Raw genomic sequence first — 21121 nt, forward strand, 5'->3', positions numbered from 1 at the left:
TTATATAACAGTATATCAAATGATCAGATATGATCGTTTCATCTTCAGCAGGCGTAAATTTTTGTTTATGATATATAACCAAATCAGGAGTGTAATATTGATTACTTTCCGATCCAAGCCGTTTTAAATTTTATAATCATGACAAATCGATACCAATAAGTACTTTGACGTGCATACACTTAACAAACGGTATTTCTCTTCGATTAATGTTGTGATTTATTGATATTACGGGAACATATAATCAATACAATCTTTTCAAATGCAAGTCTTGTTTTTCGCTTGAGCCTAACGCAACGGGACGACCTCCCTGGTGATTTGTAACGATAAATATATGCTTGACCAACTCGTCTCCCCCAGAGGTATGGAATGACGTCATGTGACGGATGGCAAAACACACAAACCGCTCCAAACGCATCGCCTGTATATGACGGCACCACGAGCTAGGCGCAAACGATCAATTTGATAAATTTATCAACCAGCCTTAAAAGCTATTATCAACTGTCCATGTAATCTGTGGAAGCGGTTAATTCCCAGTTGCTGCTCAATCGATCATTGATCGGCAGTCCTGGTCGTTGGATTCCGGACTCGTCTACTCTCGGTCTCGCTTCCGACTCGAACAGGAACACAAGCACGAGCACAGCCCTACATGTAGCACGGCGCTCTACCCGACTTTATGTCCCCAGAGACAAAGTCAACCGTCACCCACAAAAGGAAGCATTTCAGTATCGAGCAGACGACATCAGGCTGTCGTCTGCTTCAACCGGAAGTCGCCTGCCTCAGCTGGAAACACAGGTAAGATATTCCTGTAGGGTAATGTAGTGTTTGACTCGTGATCGGTGTGATCTAAAGGGAGATTTTACCGGCGGTATTTTTAGTACGATTAATGACATCTTTATCACAAGAGCCTTCGTTTATGGCCCACCACTCTCCTGACCGTTGAGCATGTCTGTTCGGTTTTAGATTTGATTGGAATCTCGGGTCAACGGTAGTACATGGTGCCATCGGCTGACAACACATGATGACGTTTTTATTCGATTGGCTGCATCTATGACTTGCAACAGTTCCCGAAACCCCCGTGCTTCATTGATAATCACGGCGCCCTATACCAATTCCATCGGAAAATGAAATTAGTAAAGATCGATGTTTGATGTTTTCGTCCTGCCATATTAAGAGTGTGTGAAGTGAATGAGATTTTGTCAGTAGAAGTCTATGCTAGGCCTACACCAACACTTTTGTACCGACGGGGACCTTATAACATGAAACCCAGGAAATGAAAATTCCTAACATTTTTGTCCTGTAGCAGTTTAACATCCAATCACCCGTGCTTTTATCATGTGGATATGGCTTCATGACGTTGTGTCGTTGTACCCTGATCTTACTTATTTAACTTGCCCCCTCTCTTTCCCTTCGCATACGTCGATTAAGATGTACCAAAATACATGGTCAGAAAGACATGCAACTGCATTTTCTTTCCATAAGCTGTGTATTATAATCATACACGCGTGGCTGGAAACGCTATGTTTGTTTGTTTGTAGTTTAAGCCGCACCCAGCAATATTCCATCTATATGACGACGGTCTGAAAAATAATCGAGTCTGGAGCAGATAATCCAGTGATCGATATCATGATCATCGATCTACGCAATTGGGATACGATGTCATGCATTGATCAAGTCAGCGAGCCTTACCACTCGGGGGGCGGTCGGGTAGCCTAGTGGTTAAAGCGTTCCCTCGTCTCACCGAAGACCCGGGTTCGATTCCCGACATGGGTACAATGTGTGAAGCCTATTTCTGGTGTCCCCCGCCGTGATATTGCTGGAATATTGCTAAAAGCGGCGTAAAATCAAACTCACTTACTCACTCAGTCACTTATCACAAAGTGCCGTAGAGGCGGTCGGGTAGCCTAGTGGTTAAAGCGTTCGCTCGTCATGCCGAAAACCCCGGTTCGATTCCCGACATGGGTACAATGTGTGAAGCCCATTTCTGGTGTACCCCGCCGTGATATTGTTGGAATATTGCTAAAAGCGGTGTAAAACCATACTCATTCACTCACTCACAAAGTGCCGTAAAAGGCGACTATGCTTGTCGTAAGAGGCGACTAACGGGATCGGGTAGTGAGGCTCGCCGACTTGGTTTGAAGCACGTCATCGATCCCAATTGCGTGGATCGATGCTCATGATATCAATCACTGGGTTGTCTGGTCCAGACCCGATTATTTACATACTGGATATAGCTCATATAGCTGGAATATTGCTGAGTGCGGCGTAAAACAACAAACCAACCAGCCAACCAACCACGGGTACACATAAAAAACTAACTTTCATGTTAATCTTCAGAGATTCGCCACAAAACTTCTACCTCCACATTGAAGCTAATAAGCTAAGAATCACTTTTCAGTAGCTCGTAAAATATCGAAGAAAACATTACATTTAGTTATTAGTATTGATCAGTCGAATATCATTTGGCATTTGTCTTTCAGCTTGGTAATTTTAGGTTGTAAATTACTCCGTGCCATAGCTTCAAATCAAATTATATTATGTAGTACACATGCTGAGTGGTACGTTTCTGTGCCTTCATATCAGCAAACAATTATAAAAACTATTCCTTGGGAATGGTTAATCATTTTCTTGTTGTCAGTAGTTATATACACGGCGCCAAAACGTGATAGGCCCTCATCATCAGAGAATGAATTAAATTGATTTCTTCCCCTCATTAGGTTCATTCTTTGTAACAGAAAATGCAAGTTAGCTTTTCAATCATTTTCTTGTTAGAGGCATTTCCTCAACATGATTTAATATGATTTTATTTTTTTCTTAAAATGAAATTGAATTGTAATAACATCTTGCTACAAAGGCATGAAGTTGCTGTGCAGAGTTGTGTCCCTTGGGCACACAAGAAACCCGGGACCGTGGGTTCGAACCCCGTTCGCACCGAGTGTGGGTTTGTCAGCGCCATACCCGTGCTCGTGGATTTCATCAAAGTTGTAAACGTCTGAGGCCTGCATCACTTTAGGCTTTCCTCCCATATCAAGCTGACGTGTCGTGATATAACTGAAATACCGTTTAAGACGCATTAAACCAAACTCACTCACTCCCTACAAAGGTTTGAAACTGTTATTTAGGCTTGAGATATTGCTCTGCCTCTAGCTGCCACTCGTGTCCACGGGGGTAACATTCACATTGCCCGGCGCCAGTGTCAATAAAATGAACACATCGGACAAGTTAATTTATCACTGGAATTCAGTCGGGATCTGAAAAATGCTTTAGTTGACAGTGAATCTTCCAATATTGATTAGTTACTAGTATCTAAACTGTGACTGAAGCTCCCCAAGCATCACATCTCCTGCAGACCGGCCTAATTAGAAGCAGGTGAATTATTCCATTACAACAGTAGGTCTTGTCATATCCTATGTGTGACAACAAAATCAGAGTTTGTGATAGACAGACAGACAAATGGCGTGTTAAACTAATGGTAGGGACCCATCCCACAACCGCTGGTTTCACGCAACGATAGTGGTAGAGCGTCTGCCCGGAGAGCGGAAGGTCTGGGGTTCGATCCCCGGCCGTGTCATACTAAGAGATGGTACTTGTTGTTACCCTGTCTGGCGCTCGGCATTAAGGGGCTAAAACAAGGACTGGTCAGCTCGGAGTCAGTATACTGTGTCTGAGAGGGGTATTCATGTTAAACTGCGGCATGGTATCTCAGTGGGCTAGCACTATAAATCGGCATCAGTCCGGACTAGTACAAGCAGCCACACAAACACACACGTGCATGCACGTCGCTATATAAGTGCAATAACCTTGGACGCGACGTTAAACCCCATTTCACCTCACCTTCCCAGTATATGATACCGCCTGTTCCATGACACCCGTGAAAATCCGGGTTAGAATTGTTCTTCAGCAACACATACATGTTGAAAAGGGACGAACGGTGGTCAGGTTCGGTGACCTGTAGGATGTATGTCATTGGATCCTAATTGCGAAGATCGATGCTCATGATATCAATCACTGGATTGTCTGGTCCAGACTCGATTATTAACAGCCCGCCGTCACATAGCAGGACTATTGCTGAGTGCGGCGTTAAACAACAAACAAACAATTCATAATTGCGGAACTGTATGAAAATCCATTGACGATCAGTTTAAATATCAAGATTGTTTATAAAGCAGTATCCAATCAGCTTGTCGCAACTTTTTACTCCCTATCCTTACAGTACACCTGGCTTCATTACCTGTACGTATGCTTTATTACCTGTGTAGGGGCGGTCAGGTAGCCTAGTGGTTAAAGCGTTCGCTCGTCACGCCGAAGACCCGGTTTCGATTCCCGACATTGGTACAATGTGTATAGCCCATTTCTGGTGTCCACCGCCGTGATATTGCTGGAATATTGCTAAAAGCGGCGTAAAATCAAACTCACTTGCTCACTCACTCATGTATCACAAAGTGCCGTAAAAGGCGACTATGCTTGTCGTAAGGGGCGACTAACGAGATCGGGTGGTCAGGCTCGCTGACTTGGTTGATGCATGTCATCGTATCCCAATGGCGTGGATCGATATTCATGATGGTAATCACTGGATTGCCTGGTTCAAACACGATTATTTACAGACCGCTGTCATATAGCTGGAATATTGCTGAGTGCGGCGTTAAACAACAAAAAAATAGTTGTAGTCACTCCAGCCTGATAACGGTGCAAGAATCTGTACCGACACACCGCAAATGCAATGAACCAGAAGTTTTTATTATTATTCATATTTATTATAATAATTATATACTCACCAACTTCTAGAATGCCACTCAAACAATTTAGATATTCCCTTCGCAATAACTCTTTACATAAAACCGTGGATTATAATTGTATTTGATGTGCATTGCAGCCACAACGATATGAATAATAATAGCACTTTCAATGTTTTAATTATACACACCAAAAAAGTATGTTCCAAGATGTAAAGCGTTAGTTATAAATATTTATGTTCAGATTCTTGTCTGGCAGAAAGGGCCAACGTTCCTTTTGACTCGGTTAACAGTTTTTATGCATGTGTGTTTCTGACAAAATAGATTGTATACATCGAAATAACATTATATTTGTATCTGAATATTTTCAACTTATTTCTCGTAAATGTTTATGTGGGTTTTGTGGTCGAAGGAAAAGCAACACTGAAAGTGGATATGTTGTAGGAATTGTATGATGAAAATATTTACACAAAATCATATTTACTTCTGTCGGATAAGGGAAAGTTTACTTGATATACATGTAGTGTTGGCCATAACTTTATCCGTTTCAGTCCCCGGTGAAGATCCGGGTTAGAATAGGCCTTCAGCAACCCATGCTTGTCGTAAGAGGCGTAAGGTGTCGTAAGGTGCGACTAACGGGATCGGGTGGTCAGGCTCGCTGATTTGGTGGATACCTGTCACTGTATCCCAATTGCGTAGATCTATGCTCATAAAACCATTCCATGGACTGTCAGGTCCAGACTCCATTATTTTCAGACTGCTGTAATACAGCTGGAATGCTACAGAGTGCGGCGTTACACAAACTCACAAGCACCCGCTTTGGTTAAACATTATGATTTGTTAACGTGTATCATTACATTTTTATAATCCATCATATAGTTTTAATTTTAAAACTCGTCATATAGAGAGCAAAGAATAAAATGTGTTCTTATTTGAATTATTTTAGATCTAGCATGTTGATAGGTATGGTTCCAGGTTTGTCGATCAGTAAAGGATAAATTGCATTTAAACCCGTTTTTTCCCATAACACAATGTTCCCGGTGGCATGGAGGAAAAAAATCACATCAATAACTCCAGCTGTTGATCGGTGTGACGTCATCTATCAATGTCGGACATGTGCTGACAGATCGGATCACGTGATAATGAGAGTTTTGACACCATTAATATTGTTGTCGAACATCAGAGACGCCGACAGACTGCCACGTCAACTCCCAGTAATGAAATATTAGTTTACGCGCCGAGCCCTGTTTACGTGCGAAGTGCTCTCAGTAATGAGGCCCGTATAAGGAGGCTAGCCTTGTGATGTTGTGAAACAATCATTACCATTCTGGTTGATTTCCCAGCAGGGGGTGTTGGTGTCGTGTTGACAGCTGGAAACATGATTCGGATGCTTTGTGATGTGTAATACGAATATAATTATCAATAATATTCTTAAAGATTACAGGTTCAAAATCGTTCGATGCTCATATTTTTTACTATGACATTGTATTTAAATCTGATAGATTTGTTCTTTGCGTTTTAGTTTTATTTGCCATAGTTACTATCATTACCGGGGCACGGGTAGCCCAGTCGTCTAAGGCGCCGCGATTCGCTGTGCAGAGTTGCGTCCCTTGGGCACGCCAGAAACCTATGATTGTTGGTTCGAATCCCGATTCGCCCCGATTATTTTTCTAGGTTTGTCAGCACCATACCCGTGCTCGTGGGTTTCACCGAAGTGGTACACGTCTTAGACCTGCATCACTTCGGGCTTTCCTCCCACATTAAGCTGACACGCCGTGGTATAACTGGAATACTGTTACATTTGCGTTAAACCCAACTCACTCACTCACTACTATCATTACCTCATGATGTCGGGTCCGGAAGGATTCTTGATAGACCGCCGACATATAGCGGGAATACTGCTGAGTGTGGCGTTAAACAACGAACAGTATAAATCGACGGATATCACGTCAGTCTGTAAATATTAGTGCTGAGACAAACAAACCAGTGGTTGATGCTATGAGCACCTAACCATGCCTTCAAAGTAAGTTGAAATGGGGTTTAACGTCGCATCCAAGATTACTGCACTTATACAGCGACGTTCATGCACGTGTGTGTGTTTGTGTGGCTGCCTGTCCTAGTCCGGACTGATGTATACTGACTCCGAGCCGACCAGTTCTTGTTTTAGCCCCTTAATACCGTCAGGCAGGGTAACATCAAGTACCATATTTTGACGTCTTTTGGTATGAGGCGACCGGGGATCGAACCCCGGACCTCCCGCTCTCCGGACAGACGCTCTAGCTCTAGATAACGGCTTCAAGGAACGATGACATACAATCAGCCAAGTCCTCGATCCCATGTTAACCTGAGGGGCGGTCGGGTAGCCTAGTGGTTAAAGCGTTCGCTCGTCACGCCGAAAACCCGGGTTCGATTCCCGACATGGGTACAATGTGTGAAGCCCAATTCCGGTGTCCCCCGCAGTGATATTGCTGGAATATTTCTAAAAGCGGCGTAAAACGTCGGATCACCAATCTTGCAGATGCGCAACAATTGGTCTAAAGATGACTGATACGGAGTTAAGACAGGGGGTAGAGACAGGGATAAATTTCGATGAGACTAAATTTTGAATGACCTCAGTTTCAACGCTTAATTATAACTCACCTATTTCTGTAGACTGTCATACAGACCCTGACACAAATAAATCCAATACAGCCCATGTAAGTCAAAATAGTTAGCAGTCCACATTACTGCCTTTCTGAAAATGATGAAAGTCTCTTAGCTCCTTTTTACTATATTTTATTAAGAAAACTTAACTGTTTTGTGTGTAATATAATTTTCACTTTAGCCTACTATATGAAGTACCGGAAACACTCTTTCCGCGACTGATCGCGACGTCACAGTCTGTTATTAACTGCTGACATCCATATAACATATAGCGTTACTTGCGTAAGTGTGACGGAAGTGTTTAATGCCTTCGTCATATAGACTCTGCACTAGTTTTATTTGCTTATCGTCACTTTTAGACCCGTGAAGATCCGGGGTAGAATAGGTCTTCAGCAAACCATGCTTGCCGTAAAAGGTGACTATGCTTGTCGTAAAAGCCGACTAACGGGATCGGGTGGTCAGGCTCGCTGACTTGGTTGATGCATGTCATCGATCCCAATTGCGTGGATCGATGCTCATGATATTAATCACTGGATTGCCTGGTCCAGACTCGATTATTTACAGACCGCTGTCATATAGCTCGAATATTGCTGAGTGCGGCGTTAAACAACAAGCAAACCAAACCAAACGTACTTTTTATAATATGGAGAGACGAGATCTGAATGAATATGATATTAGTCGATGGCCATGTCGACATTTCCCGATTCGTATTCGTGAACACATTTACTAAAATGAAATACGATACGATGACCTCTTTCTAAAATACAAACAACTGACTTGGAAATGTTAGCAGTATTGTCCAATAAATCATACAATCCGTGAAGATCCGGGGAAGAATAGGTCTTCAGCAACCCATGCTTAATGCAAGAGGTGACTATGCTTGTCGTAAGAGGCGACTAACGGGATCGGGTGGTCAGGCCCGCTTAATTGGTTGATGCAGTCATCGTATCCCAATTGTTCCTTTGTTTGTTGTTTAACGCCGCACTCAACTATATACCAGCTACATGACGGCGGGTCCCAATGGCGTTGATCGATGCTTATGATATCAATCACTGGATAGACGGGTCCAGACTCATGGAACAGGCGGTATCATATACTGGGAAGGTGAGGTGAAATGGGGTTTAACGTCGCGTCCAAGATTATTGCACTTATATAGCGACGTGCATGCACGTGTGTGTGTGTGTGTGTGGCTGCTTGTATTAGTCCGGACTGTTGCCGATTTATAGTGCTAGCACACTGAGATACCAGTTCGCAGTTTGACTTGAATACCCCACTCAGACACAGTATACTGACCCCAAGCCGACCAGTCCTTGTTTTAGCCCCTTAATGCCGAGCGAGAGACAGGGTAACAACAGGTACAATCTTTTAACGTCTTTTGGTATGACGCGGCCGGGGAGCGAACCCCGGAGCTTCCGCTCTTCGGGCGGACGCTCTACCATTAGACCACGGAGGCGGTCTTGGTTCTCTTATGATTCTATTGATATTATCAATGCATTAGCATTTGTTTTTTCTTTGGAATATAAGAGGGTCGACCAGCACAATTTGTCTGGCAATTCAATGATATCAAAAATAGCCTACATCCAAGACGCCGCGTTGATTTAAAAAGACCTGTACAGCCTCGTTCAATGAGGCAATTACAATTTCGGATCATGCTCTTGATTGCTTTTTTGCTCAAATGAAAAGGCCATACAGCTACGGTAATACAAGCCAAATCAATTCAACATTATGTTTATGGCAGTCAGATTGATATTTTTACCAAGCAAACGTAACAAAGAAGGACAGAATTAATTATCTGAGCTACATCCATTTAATGTCTGCCTGTTTATTTCTAAATAAAGCATTCTGCCATGGAAATATAAAGAATGGCGCATTGGTCCTCATAATAAATATATATACCAGATACAAATCAACATTTCATTTGACAGGTTAAAATATGCATGATGCTTTAAACAAGCACAGTGTCTGAGGGCCTGTCAAAAAAGGTTCTCAAAGCTTCTGCCAACCTATCTGCCTATAGTTTTTGTTTGTTGTTTAACGCCGCACTCAGCAATATTCCAGCTATATGACGGCGGTCTGTAAATAAACGAGTCTGGACCCGTCAATCCAGTGATTGATATCATGAGCATCGATCCACACAATTGGGATACGATGACATGCATCAACCGGTTCAGCGAGCCTGCCAACCCGATCCCGTTAGTCGCCTCTTATGACAAGCATAGTCGCCTTTTAGGGCAAGCATGGGTTGCTGAAGATCTATTCTACCCCGGATCATCACCTATTCTACCCTGGATCGTCATCTATTCTACCCTGGATCTTCACGGGTCCATCTGCCTTAAGACCACATCTTAATAGAGCTGAATGGACCTTATAGAATAAATAACTGGATCACGAATGTACCACGCTTTGCATCACCAAGTATATTTGATAGTGTTGATAAATATATAAGGGAATAGGGGCGACAAAACCATTTCCATTATCGTAAGAAATCTCCATTCTAAGATTCATTCCATTCCAAGATTCTGACTATAACCATACATGTTTATGGATCACTGACTAATGATATTAAGACCAGGTGCACTCGAACAGGTGAGCATATCCTTACCCACCTTCGGCGCCCGTCATAGAAACACGCACAGGCAAGTCAAGTGCCCTCCCGAAAAACCTGAGGACAATTCGAAATAGGGAATTGCATCGGATATAATTTTGGTAAGTGTTAGTCAAATTTGGAAATGCCCTCCATATGTCTGCCATAAAACGTTTGAACTCTTTACTGAGGCCTTGAATGTCTTGATCCCTGATCACACAGGTATTGAGTCGTATCACGCTCTCTGAAATCGTCGTAGAAAGAGCATGCACGATTGTACCTCAATCGTTGGGGCACCAAAGGCTGGTGCTGCTGGACATGAAGGGAAGTTCTCATGTTATAGAGACTTGTGGATAGTTTTTGTCGCTGAATCTTTATACATAGACCTAAATATGAAACAGACGAGGCGGATTCACTTGTCTCTTTATTTCGAGTTCGGTTGGGAAATGAGTGGAAGGGAAATAGCTATTTCACCATTCAAATTCGCCCATTTCTGATGTAACGCCGCCGTGATATGGCTTGAATATTGGAAACTGATAGAAAATCATCCAGTGTGATGAACATCTCTGCGCTGGTCTCCATAACATAAATAATACATGGAAACAAATGTTTTACTTAAATTAGTAATGATTTGTGTCTTGTCAGGTCGCTATCAGACAAAGATCATCCGTTGGGAAGTCCGACCGAATTGGTCTTTAGTGTCCTGTGCTGGGTGCAAGAGCCGTCGAAAATAGGGGTCGGGGTTACACTGTGCGACCGGGCCAATTGTGTGTCACGACAGGACTTTACCTGGGTCAGACTCGATCGTGTACGGGCGTGATACAGCTGCAATATAGTGTGGCGTGTACCAACATTCACTCATTCACAAACACATTTAACAGACAACATGGTCTGCAGACTCAAGTGCATTTGATAAACGCTACAAACGTTAACCGACAACAATCACTGATCGCGAGAACGGCATCTGCGGCCCAATTTCGCTGAAGGACAGACAGACTGAAATGTGTATTTAAGTATCACTCCTGGGTATAACAGATACAATGAAATATGTAATTAATCATTTAATGAAATAAACATCATTGAAAAAATTGTAAAATACCCATGACCAATCAGCGATTTGACCCGTGAAGATCCGGGGTAGTATAGGTCTTAAGCAACCCATGCTTATTGTAAGAGGTGACTATGGTTGTCGTAGGAGGTGACTAACGGGATCGGGTGGTTAGGCCCGCTGACGTGGTCGATGCATGCCATCGTATCCCAGTTGTGTGGATCGATGCTCATGATGTCAATCAATGGATTGTCTGGTCCAGACTCGATTAGCTATAGACCACGTCATATAGCTGGAAGATTGCTGAGTGCGGCGTTAAACAAAAAAACAAAACAAACAAAGCTTGCCGTAATAGGCGACTTTGCTTCTTGTAAGAGGCCACTTCCGGGACTATTTAAGCAGGGGACTTCTCAAACATACATATGTTTCGCCTGGTGTTTTGAGTCAGTGTCTATACTATACTCTTCAATGCATTTTGGACGTTTTTTTAATTTGTAGTAAATAACAGTCATCCATAACCGCCTCTGTTTGAAACACTGACGTAATATGTTTTTACATGGCTGGCCATGTGATAATAAGGTTTGTTTGTTTGCCGCACTTAGCACTATTCCAGCTGTATGACGGCGGTCTGTAATTAATCGAGTTTGGACACAGTTAAGATAACATATAGCGGATCCAACCACCCAATTAGTTTAGTCGCCTCTTACGTCAATTGCAAGGATCGTAAAAGGCGACTATGCTTGTCGTGAAAGGCGACTAACGAGATCGGGTTGTCAGGCTCGCTGACTTGGTTGATGCATGTCATCGATCCCAATGGCGTGGATCGATGCTCATGATGTCAATCACTGGATTTTCTGGTCCAGACTCGATTATTTACAGACCGCCGTCATATAGCTGGAATATTGCTGAGTGCGGCATTAAACAACAAACCAACCAATGTCAAGGATAGGTTGCTGGGGACCTATATTCCAACCCGGGACCTATTCGCTGTGGGCCATGGCAATGCACGTGCTCACATTGGTGTGTATAAGAGGGTATAAGAGGTTTTTTTATCAGTACGTTGGTCTGTAGGGTGATACGATGCACCTTACAAACATGGCGTTAAGACAATACCGGCATGTATTGATAACAAGACTTTTCCCCATTTATTGTTGATTGTCACAAACTCCTTGAGCGCGTATTTGAGTTATCACGCCACACTTACCAGTATTTCAACAATATGACCGCGTGGCACAAGAACTGTCTCCAAGAATTGCCATTAAGGGATCCGAATCTGGACATTGAGTTTAATAGCGTAGAGTTTGATAACGCATAAACCTTTCGGTTTACCCCACCGACCTTGAAGCAGTGAGAGAATGAGTTGGGTTTAAGCTAGCTTTGGACAGTATTCAGTTATATCACGGTGTGTCAGCTTGATGTGGGAGAAACGTCCAAAGCCACAGACGTTTACCACTTTGTGGGACCCTCGTGGAGCACTAGCATCGTGCTGACAGACCGAGAAACATTATCAGGCGAACCATACGTTTCTGGCACCCCTAAGGGACGCAACTCTGCACAGCGAATTTCAGCGGCTTAGTCGACTGGACAGCCCATGCCTGCCCCCAGCCCTTGAACTCAAGGAACATCCTCAAGATCACGATTGCTTCTTGGATTCGCCTCTGTTAATGCCGCGGTCTCAAAATAGAAATCAATGAAACTCTGTCTGAGGTTTCGGGAATCGAAAGGGTGCCACCATGGAACGACAGTGCTTTGAAAATATACCGCGATTCACAAATCGATTTCTCAGACAGAATGCCGTTTTAAATGGTCGTTAAGATAACTAAAGAAGGTTAACAACGTCATGGCGCAAAATCAACATCTCAAAGACTCGTTGATTGAATTTGGGTACTGAAGAACATCCTGACTAACTGCTACACATTCAGGGAATTAATTGTTATTGACGCACGATGATATGCCTGTGTCCCATATGCATGCATATACAGTGAACTACGGTTATAACGAACACGCTTATAACGAACTAACGGATAAAACGAACTAACTTTTTAGTCCCGACTATTTGCTGTAGTTATACTGACTGTATATATGCTTATAACGAATTACGGTTATAACGAACTAAAATTAGTAGTCCCTTTGAGTCCGTTATAACCGTAGTTTACTGTATATACATAAAACAGACGTGTGGGTGATAAGGCAGACCAGTCGTTGGAGAGCGTTCTTCTCCCACGTTATCGCCCAGGGCTCGAATCTTCAGATGGTTATCAGAGATTAAACCCTTATTATTGTATCCCGCAGTGATATTGCTGATGTTGTTAAAAGTAGTTTAAAATGTAAATTACTATCATGACCAATCACTCATGGCCTCAAGTCATTTTCGGGAGATTGAGTAGTCCAATGTTTAAAAAGTTGGTTCGTCACGATGAAGGTCCGGGTTCGATTGTCGTACAATGTGTGAAACCGAATCTTGGCGTCTCATGCAATGGTATGGCTAGAACAGTGTCATGGATCGGCATGAAACTCTCACTCATAGGGTCCGTTCCACAAAACTAACTCACCGTGAGGACTATCGAAGTCTTTGTCTTCGGGGGGAACGGGTGGCCCAGTCGTCTAAGGCGCCGCGATTCGCTATGCGTCCCTTAGGCACGCCAGAAATCTATGATTGTGGGTTCGAATCCCGGTTCGCCCCAATTATGTTTCTAGGTTTGTCAGCACCATACCCGTGCTCGTGGGTTTCACCGAAGTGGTAAACGTCTGAGACCTGCATCACTTCGGGCTTTCCTCCCACATTAAGCTGACACGCCGCGATATAACTGGAATACTGTTAAAAGCGGCGTTAAACCCAACTCACTCACTCACTTTGTCTTCGTGTTGGAACTACGACAATTGTAGTGCTGTGGTCGCGGCTCCACGTTTCACTTTTCACCGTTATAGTGAAACAGCCTATAAGAATATCAGGGCAGCACATATATTTGAGATGTAAAACCGCTTGAACTAAAAAGACTGGAAAATGCTAACCTTCTAATGATACAGTCAAGTGACATTTGCGTAGTTCAATTTAACAAGGAAACGCCCGTTCCGACATCCAGACCAGGTTTTTTTCCCAGATTCCACCACATCATTTCTCACAGTGCGATAACGACCCGAGTAATGAATAGCGTGTATCTTTCGAGATTAACAGTTTTTTGCTTGAATACCTCCCTGTACAAATTAAGATGTTTCGTGAGTTGTAGCTAATTCGCTCTTCTTCAGTATCAGCTGTTTTAATGTGACATCCAACCTTTCCTCGGCGCTGCAATTTGCTCGGGAGAGTCGCGTTCCTTAGCCATACCAACAACTACTTTTTGTCGGTTCGAATATCAGATTCGCAATGCTTGTATTCGTCCTTGGTCTGCTAGTGCCATTGTTTTCTCCAATTTGGCAAACGTTTGATCATCACCATCGCGGATTTTCCACCCACGTTAAGCTTACACGCCGCAATATAAATGATCACGATAAAAGACTGAAAGCGGCGTTGAACCCAAGCGCCATTGGTTCATTCAAAGTGGCAAATGTATGATCAGGATCATCGCAGACTTTCCACCACGTTAAGCTGTTGTTTGTTGTTAAACGCTGCACTCAGCAATAGTATAGGTCTTCAGCAACCCATGCTTGCCGTAAAAGGCGATTTATATTTGTCGCAAGAGGCAACTCACGGGATCGGGTTGTCAGGTTCGCTGACTTGGTTGAGGCATGTCATCATATCGATGCTCATGTCAATCACTGGATTGTCTGTTCCAGACACGCTTATTTACAGACCGCCGTCATGTAGCTGGAATATTGCTGAGTGCGGCGTTAAACATCAAACAAAAAAACAGCAATATTCCATCTATTTGACGACAGTCTGTACGACGGAGCCTGGGATGACATTCCAGTGGTTGACATCATGAGCATCGATCTACGCAACTGGGAACGCTGACATCCATCAACCAAGTCAGCGAGTCTGACCACCCGATACCGTTAGTCGCCTCTTTCGACCAGCATGGGTCACGTTGAGCTGCAAGGCCGCGATATAACTGATACATATTGTTGAAAGTGGCGTTAAACCGCTCTCTCACTAATGATGTTTTAGGATAAAGTTTACATGTGCCAGCTACACATATGGGCCGATGTACATTAGAAGTATACAAACTTTCAACGTTGACAGGCAGTCCGAAACTCAGACTGTCTGAGTCTAAGAGATGCTGTCAACGCGTTTGCTTTGGTCCAGCTCATCCGTCGTTTCACGTCTGCAGTCTCGTGATATCTCTTGCAAACAGGTGCACTGATAATTGGCTGAACGAATTGTGGTCATGTAGGGGATCGATTCGTCTGAGTTGCAGATAGACATCCTTGATAAAAGTCTCAGGGTACATAATCATCTATCTAGTTTTGAGTAGGTATAATTATTGACACCACTTAAACGCCTAATGTTATATATCCTGCTGAAGAACCACTAAATCTTCTTGAACTCTGTATCTTGTTCTGACCTTGACATTGACTGCCTCAGGTTATGAGTTTTATTTTGATTGTCGTGTTTGACATTTGATCACTATCGTCGTTTTATGCGAATGCTGTTTTATTCCATCATCAATATCGTGATAGCTTCTCACATAATTCATATTATTGTTGTAAACGAACTGAAACGAATCACCATCAACATTGATAAACGCGTTACCAAAGACAAATTATATTCCCAACGATTCTTTTTATCTAAATACGGTTCAGGCCTTACGACTCTATCAACGATGGAATCTTAAAACCCGGGTCTACTCACACCAATCGATAATGCCACAAAAGGATCACGTGACCATAAATGCCCACCCAGAACGCAAATCAATGGAATCGCCACAAAAAACTAAAACTGGCCACGCCATGGGCCGCTGAGAAGGCAGTGTCTGTTTAAATTGTGTTTATTGATTACTTGTTGAGAATAACATGCTTCTGATTGCACCCGGGTAGGTTTCCAGGAACACGTCTACGAAAAGACCTCCTGGCTGTAAACATGATGGAAGGTGTTGTGTCGTTCCATTGTGAAGAACCATTAACTCGAACAACCTGAGTGGCAGAATAGTTATAATGACATAGTCGATGAGCGACTCAGAAGCCAAACTGACATCTCCAGACAATGTTGACAACCTTAATATCTGCGTGAGGAAACCTGGTGATAGCTTGGTGGTGATATGCCATCGTTTGTGGAAATAAACGCTACAAAGCCCTTTCCATAATCATACGAAATGTGTGCTTACTGCAGAATTCATTGTACGATCCCGACTGTGCCTGAGCATGTGGTAATGAAATAATATCAAATAGTGATGATTTCTGGTGTTCGCGAAAAGGTCAGCGTGTCCTGTCCCACGGTGGCACCCGTCACCAACACATGCAAAGGCAAATTAATTGTTCACTTGAAACAACAAGGGAGCATATGGTACAAGTCAAAATAGGGAATTGCATTGGACATTATTTTGGTTTGGTTGGTTGGTTGGTTTGTTGTTTAACGTCGCACTCAGCAATATTCCAGCTATATGACGGCGGTCTGTAAATAATCGAGTCTGGACCAGACAATCCAGTGATTAATATCATGAGCATCGATCCACGCAATTGGGATCGATGACATGCATCAACCAAGTCGGCGAGCCTGACCACCCGATCCCGTTAGTCGCTTTTTACGACAAGCATAGTCGCCTTTTACGGCAAGTAAGGTCTGCTGAAGACCTATTCTACCCCGGTATCTTCACGGGGCAGGAAAGTATGTACTCATGTTTGATAGAAGTGAAACAAACAAGAAATGGTAATTCGATGGTTATGTATTTGATGTATTTGATACAGGTATCATGGGCAATATTACATGCATCACACCAATGAGTATCTCACAATAGGTGACGTGCACATGACGTCTTGCGAACAATGTGATCGCATTTTCACAGTACACAGTAATGAGCAGAATAAAGTGTGAATTTTCAAGAGTTTACTTTTTTTGCCCGTCAGACTCTTACGAAAACAAGGTTGTTTTGAATGATCATAACATTGAAATCAATCACGTGATTAAACAAACGCCGTTGCATAACTGAAGCACCGTTCGTGGTTGTGCAAATCAGAAACTGCTGCCATGTTTTCTGAATTGAGGAAACATCGTTACAACGGACACAATTTATATTCGACTACCTGCCCATTTCTTTAAATAATTGTATGTGACCCTACCAGCAACATCACCCTCCAGCAATCACCAGCAAGATCAACGTAAACCGAAAATAATCTCCGTGAGGCAGCTTACGTGACCTTCACCACCATCTTGAAAGGAAACAACGATGAAATATTTAAAAGCTAACATTCGGATCAATCAAATGGTCTATTCCCAGCTGCCCAGGACATGGTTCGGCCATTCAGTGCCTGCTATTGCCAGGCATTCTCGATCACTGATCACTATTGTTGATCAGCCCAAATGAGACACTTCAGAGGGCCAAGAGCTAAATAATATTAATTCAAGCAAGGCACGGCAATGGTGTTGCTAAATAAGATGGCCTTTGTACTGCGTGACCGCGTCTTTCCCAGTCGTGCCCTCAGCTGGAGTGGTCGTGATCGAATTCCAACATCGACATTGGGTATTGTCAAATAAGCCGTGGCTGTCGTTTAAATAAATATGTGTCCACGAGTAGTAGACTTCATTAATGGGAGAAGAGTTGAAGTGTCTCCATGACAGAAATAGTGGATCATTTGTGCGTTATATAATAGTAAATGCTTAACTCGGTGACGTAGGACCATATTGGTCTTTCGTTTGATGAACCCCTGGGGATTCTGGGGGAAATCGAAAACTAACTTTATAAGTGTTGTAGTTATGACTTTAACTACGTACCACACGCAATGGTGTCATTCTGAACACGTGAAACTGAAGTTAAGTGCGCGTTTATTGTCACTTCCGGGTCCAGAACGATAAATTTGCATCACTTTGCGCTTTTCTCGAAATCCCTCATCAAACTGATGACCTGTGATATAACTGACATACCGTTGTAGACGGTGTTCTCACTCACTCACTCACTCACTCTCACTCACTCAGAACTCACTCTTGTCCAGAACAAGAAAACGATCTTTCCGTCAGGTCACATTAAAATATCTTGTTTCTCATAAATAGGTCGAATTTCAATTGAAAAAAAAATCGATTCCCAAACATTCTGATCTAAATTTCGAATTTCCTTTTCCCTTGTTACGATTGTCCGCCAGTATTTTCCCTGTAAACATATGTGTCATTCTGATCATAAAGGTGTCGCCTGGAGATAAAAAGCGTCATCGTTTAGGGATCACCAAAGTTGCAAATCTCTATGGCCTGTTTTACATTGGGAGGGAGTGAATGAATGGTGTTTAACTCCGCAGGTAGAGATGTTTCAAATATATCCCGGTAGGCAGCTCTTTACTCCGGTCTTTCCTCCCACATTTATAAGCTGATACAGTGAAATACTGTTTAAACTCAGCTCTGAGTCGTCGACTCACACGTAACCTTTGACGTCGAACGCTGCTCATGTCGCCGTGGCTTAAATATATATTTATCATCCCAAACCAGCATCCACCTGAGATATCTGAAATACCAAGCCATATCTCCAGTACATATCACGACAATGGTATCACTTACTGATTTAATTCTGGATTTTAAGAATGAAATATTCTGTCCTTCGTTTAATACCAACACCACAAGTCAGTATCTAAGCTTTACAAATGCGTTCAGTCGGGTGAAAGCGTCTCGATTCGCTAAGCACAAATGCGTGCCTTCGTCGTGTTAGGACCCGTCGACCGTTGGTTCAAATCCAAGGTTTTCCCCAATTTTCTCCCTTGGCCTGAGTGCACCATGCTCGTGGGTTTCACCAAAGGGATAAACGTATTTAACTTACGTATATTAAGGGTTCCTGTTATATAAAAACGACAAAGTAAAAATATGATTTTCAAATCGCCATTAAACATAATTCAAACGTTCACCTGACAAGGAATCTATTTTGGGGTAGAGACACTATTCAAAAGCGAAAATAACTTTTCACAATCCACCCCGTAGGATTACGCTGACACATATTTTGACCATCCAGTCCACCTTGTAGTTGGCCCTTATGACAAGCAGTGGGTGCTAGAAACCTATTCTAAATAAGAGTGTAGTGGAGGTTGGAAAACATCTACACACAGCAGATATATTTCAAAATAAAAGTGCTTGCATAAACTGTACAGGAAACGCTAACTCGTCTACTTTACATGAGGGAAATTTAATGCTGTATAGCAGAAATAGTGGATGTGACTTTTTATGATAACTTGTGACAAGCGGATATGCGCTGGTAGTCGCAATTTTTCTTTGCTCGGTTTTTCTCTCAAAAAGCAATTCTTAGTCACGAAAAGCACTTTAGGGTCCATTATTTTGCAGACTCAGCGTGGTCGGTAAATCGCGCTGCAGGAATCCTGGCCTTCTATTTACATCTTTGAGAACTATTTCGAATCGCATACGTCAAAGAAGTTTCTTAAAGGTTAATGTTATCCCACTCAAATATATTTTATAACTTCACACGCATTAATGAAAAAACCGAAAAGTGCTGGTAATCCAACATGACAAAGATATCACATTCTAGGATAGGGACCTTATGCCTTGTGATAGAGATCATAAACGTTTGATTTGACCCAAAATGGAATGTGATGTATCTTTCAAACATAATCCTGTGTATCTAGTGTAGCGATAGGTTTACATGTAAATGAGGTATATAAACACCTCACTCAGTATTTAGTATCGCGTTGTTTGTACTATGGAGGCAAGTACTATATAGTATTACTATTTTGTACTCTTCCTGTCTTATAATGAGGTGGCCCAATCGTCTAAGCTGTGCAGAGTTACATCCCTACAACACTCCAGATTCCACAATCTGTCAACGCCGTATGCCTTCTCCTCCGTTTAATCATAGTGGGAGGGAAGAGTGTACGGCTTGCAGGTTTTCGTGCTACGTGTTAAGTTGACGCGCAGACGTTACGGAAGCACCGTTCAAAGTGGCACAAACCATAACTCATACACCAGTAAGTCACATCAACGTCTTGTATTTGGGGACACAGTGATCTGAGGCTCCGATGTGCAGGAGTCAGCCTGATTCCACTGACAGTCCCCGATTCACCTGATTTGGTACGTCAATTCCATACCTGTGCACGCAGGCTTCGCCAAAATGGTAAAGCATAATTTTTTACTTTCCTTTCTCAATAAGGTGACAAGCCATCCCGAGTTTCACCAGAAAACTAAAACATCTTGTTTGGGTTTCTCTCCCGCAACAAGGTGACAAGCCATCTCGTGCTTTACCAGAATGATAAAGCATCACTTTTTACTTTCCTTTCTCAATAAGGTGACAAGCCATTCCGAGTTTAACCAGAATACTAAATCATCATTTTTTACTTTCCTTTCTCAATAAGGTGACAAGCCATCCCGAGTTTAACTAGAATACTAAAACATCATTTTTGAGTTTCCTTTCACAAGAAGGTGACAAGCCTTCTCACGTTTCACCAGAATACTAAAACATCTTGTTTGGGTTTCTCTCCCGCAACAAGGTGACAAGCCATCTCGTGCTTTACCAGAATGATAAAGCATCACTTTTTACTTTCCTTTCACCATAAGGTGACAAGCCAGCCCGAGTTTCGCCAGAAAGATAAAGCACCACTTTGGACTTTCTCCCACAACAAAGTGACAAATCATCTCGTCTTCCGGAACAGAAGTACCGCTCTGAACAACTCACAAACACAGTCTTATAGTAAATGCACTGTTTTGTTGACTAATGTCTTTTCAGCGCTCAGTCGCTCTCATATAAATAGATTTCTCCTAACAAAACACTCATAACACAAAACTGATTAGTGAATAGATGTGACCATCTCATCTGACGCCAGCCTGCAACAAAAGCAACACTATAATCGGTTAACGAGTAAAACTGCAGGGCTCTATTTCAGTCGAGATGTATTCAGCTAATGTCACCGAAACTAATGACCAATGTAAAGCTCTATATCACAGCAAGACTGCTCCGTGATAAAGCCTCTATGACGGAAATAAAGAGAGACTGGACAATAAAAGACGCGACAGACGCCAGACACTGTTTGCGCAGCTCAGTC

The 21121-nt window shown here is 42.7% G+C and overlaps 1 protein-coding gene across 2 annotated transcripts in view; it reads left to right on the top strand.

Moving 5' to 3' along the window:
• The first annotated feature begins 520 nt into the window (after window positions 1-520).
• The window catches only part of LOC124143403 (prolactin-releasing peptide receptor-like), a 76859-nt gene continuing 56258 nt past the window's right edge, over window positions 521-21121 (top strand). Inside the window, exon 1 of one of the 2 annotated variants that reach the window (XM_046512377.2) lies at window positions 521-792. The gene's annotated coding sequence lies outside the window, so the exon portion shown is untranslated. The remainder of the gene's footprint in view (window positions 793-21121) is intronic. The other variant, XM_046512374.2, reaches the window with a different exon arrangement.

This window comes from Haliotis rufescens, unplaced genomic scaffold (assembly GCF_023055435.1).
Source record: "Haliotis rufescens isolate VD_foot unplaced genomic scaffold, xgHalRufe1.0.p SCAF_12, whole genome shotgun sequence".
Taxonomy (NCBI): domain Eukaryota; kingdom Metazoa; phylum Mollusca; class Gastropoda; order Lepetellida; family Haliotidae; genus Haliotis; species Haliotis rufescens.